The following is a 3831-nucleotide window of genomic DNA, read 5'->3' on the forward strand; positions in this document are numbered from 1 at the left end:
CCAGCAGTCCTGGATTGTGAGAGGGATGTCTGACTGCCCGTTTAGGCCCGATCCTATTGGCATCGGGCCTAAACGGGCAGTCGGACATCCCTCAAGGGGTCCCAGATTGGCTGAGAGACACACACCCCTCATGCATGAATTTCGTGCACCGGGCCTCTAGTAGTATATATATTCATTCTCTAAGAGCTCTTCACTTCCTTCTTAGCTCTCATCAGAATTGCCATTAACATCTATATTTCCACCAACTATCTCTTCAAGAAAATTTAGGCTTTTTCTATCATTTTACCTCAACATTCTTCTAGCCTCTATCCATTACCCAGTTCCAAAGCCACTTCCACATTTATAGTGTTCGTTATGGCAGCACCCCTCTTCCCAAAATCACAATCTGTATTAGTTGCCTAGGGCTGCCACAAACTTGGTGGCTTACTACAACAGAAATGTATTCTCTCCAAGTTCTGGAGGCCAGAAGTCCTAAGTCTGTAGGCTTGGGCAGTGAATCCTTCCTCACCGCTTTCAGCTTATGGAGGCTTCCGGGATTCCGTGGCTTGTGGTAGCGTAACTTCAATCTCTGCCTCTATCTTCACATGGCCTTCTTCTGTGCCTGTATATCTCAAATATTCCTCTCCTTTCTCTTATGAGGATACCATCAGTGACTGGATTTAGAGCCCACACTAAATCCAGAATGATCTGGAGATCTTAAACTTAATTACATATGCAAATACCCTATTTCCAAAAAAAGTTATATCCAAGGTACTAGGGCAGTGGTTGGCAAACCACGGCTCGCAAGCCACATGCAGCTCTTTGGCCCCTTGAGTGTTCTAACGCCACTTCTTCAAAATAGACTCGCCCAGGCAGAAAACTGACTTCTGTGCATGGGCCACGAAGTTTCAATCGCACTGTACTTGTGCGCCCACACGTGGTATTTTGTGGAAGAGCCACACTCAAGGGGCCAAAGAGTCGCATGTGGCTCGCGAGCCGCAGTTTGCCGACCACTGTACTAGGGGTTAATACTTGAACATATATTTTTGAAGGCTATAATGCATCCACTATAAGGGCTTTTTTGGGGACATGATGACAAATATGGAGAAGTAAATGCACATGATGAGCCGGGAGCATCTTGACACACCAGATAGAAAGAAGCTATCAAAGGCTACAAAGAACTCAGGAGCCAGTTTGAAGAGGCTCCCACTGACCAGAAATGAAACAATTTAAGTATCAATGGAGATAAAAACTACAGTGTTTTGAAAATGATCAAATATCTTTAAATTCCTGAGTTCTGAGTAATTTTTAATTGAATTTGTTACCTCATGAAGATAACAGGGAACCAACGTATTATCTTGAAACCCACATAAATAAAACGAAAGAATCAAGCATTTATCTTTCTTTTCCTATATGAACTGCACCACTGAGTAAGCAATATTAGATAAGGAGTATCTCCTTATGAAAATTATTTCAGCTAAAATATGAAAACAAAATAATAGAATTTTCTTATCACTATTTTGCAACCACCATGAATTCGTGGATCTAGGCATTGAACATCAATAGCATGTAACATCCAGAAAGAACAAAAACCAGACACCCTGTCCCTCCAGATGAAAGAATACCTTACCACATATAGTCTTGCCAAAGGGATCAAACAGGGGGCTGATCAAGCCCCTGGATCCTGCTGCCAATCTTCAAAACATAGAGGGCAGAGAGACATATTGAACTGTGTCATAATTCTGCAAACAGCAGAATCCAGACTATGAAATGCCATGAGTTCTTTCAAAGATAAACTGTAAGCAGAGGAAAATCTATACAATAAAAAAAATACATGGAGATGTTGTTTTTTTGTTTGTTTGTTTTTTATGAGCAAACTAAAACTACCATGTCAAAAGATGAACACTTGGATGACGAAATGATCAGGAAGTGCAACAGGGTGACTTATAATTTAAAAAGTTCAGAAAAGAGAGAGTGGTCAAAATGTCAGCGCTTCTGAGATTGGCAAAGATGACTACCTAAAAGATGTCTTATTCATCTTTGTTTTCTTAGTGCCGAGGAAAATATGTGGCATACAGTCAGAACTCAGTAAGTATAAACTTCCACGGTGTGTCCATCCCAATACCTGTGAGTCTCACACCAACACTTTTGGAGTTGTAAGAAAATGCAAAAAGAATATACAAGGAAGAAGAAGGGAGAAAGGGAGGAAGGCAGGGGCAAAAAGAGGGAGGGGGATGGGAACAGAGAGGGAGGAATAGGAAAAAAGAAGAGGGGGGGAAATCTCACTCACCGAAATGCTCCATGCAGCCCCCATGTCTCTCCATCCCAGCTTACTGAAAATTATCCTACAGAACAAAGGCACAACCCAGGTTTTCCCAGACTGCATATGCCTGTAGGATATAGCAACAATGAAAATTTTGTTTCTGGATCATAGACCCACGCGAGAACGCAGTAGTTAGAACACAGTAGCTCCTTGGAGAACTCCCTCCCCACCTCACCCCCACCACAAGTGTCTCTAAAACCCAAGATGTGTCTCACAGGTGCTCATGATGGGGCGCTGCCGTTTTCCCACTATCTCTTTCTGGGTGATTCAGCTCCCCATCCTGTCACTTAAAGGGCACTGAGGTTTCCTGCCAAATGCAGCCGTTAATCTCCCACTCATCACCAGGTGCTGGAGACGCCATCAGGTGTCATTCCTCTACCAGGCATGCCACTCAAGTCTTCTGTCAAACATCATGACTAAACACCAGAGCCCTCAAAATGCCCAAAATGCCATGGTTACCTGTGAGAAACTGTGCCCCCTCCCTTACTATCTGTTAGAGGTGCCCCAAAGCTTTGTTGCACCTGCTTCCATTATCTTACAGGCCTCAGTGAAAGAGCGCCTTCAGTTTTTTTACTCACAGACCTCTTTCTCTTTCTGGGATTTAGACATGGATTGTAACTTGCTGTAACTATCTTTTCATATTTACCCATTCATTTTCATAAATGGGGATTTTTATGTGCTTAGTATTAAAGAGTGCTTAATTTGCCCTAGCTGGTTTGGCTCAGTGGAGAGAGCATCAGCCTGTGGACTGAAGGGTCCTGGGTTCAATTCTGGTCAAGGGCACGTGCCCAGGTTGCGGGCTCAATCCCCAGTAGGGGGCGTGCAAGAGGCAGCTGATCAATGATTCGCTCTCATCATTGATCTCTCTCTCTCTCTCTCTCTCTCTCTCTCTCTCTCTCTGCCTTCCTCTCTGAAATCAATAAAAATATATTTAAAAATAAATAAATAGGGTGCTTAATTTAAAAATTAATCAGAAATGAACTAGAGAGAACTGAAATGGGTTATAAATTATTGAAGTCAGTCAGAAGTCATTTTGCAACAGGTTTCAGGGTACATTCTTAACCATCAAAGCAGCTGCCATTCTTAGTTCTTCACTGTAGTGTCCTACCATTACCATAACACAGCTACTTTCTCTGTCTATGATCACCTCTGGGCATCTTTCTACTTCTGTTTCAAATACCGGGCTACGGGCTCTCTTCCCATACCTCCAGGTCAAATTCCCAAGAAAGAAACTGATTACCATTGCTCTTGTATGGACATTTGTGACAGGCTATCTCGATCCCCAGTAGGGGGCGTGCAGGAGGCAGTCAATCAATGAGTCTCTCATCATTGATGTTCCTATCTCTCTCCCCCTCTCCCTTCCTCTCTGAAATCAATAAAAATATTTTTTTAAAAAGAATGTCATATGGTCCCAGCAAGAATACATGTAGAAGGAACCTCTTAGCAGGGATCTATGGAAGTGGAAGACACTCTCAGGCATGAATTTCCTCCACTAGAAAATTAGAATTCCTGTACATAGTGATCTTCAG

The sequence above is a fragment of the Eptesicus fuscus genome, chromosome 2 (genome assembly GCF_027574615.1).
Source record: "Eptesicus fuscus isolate TK198812 chromosome 2, DD_ASM_mEF_20220401, whole genome shotgun sequence".
Lineage (NCBI taxonomy): Eukaryota > Metazoa > Chordata > Mammalia > Chiroptera > Vespertilionidae > Eptesicus > Eptesicus fuscus.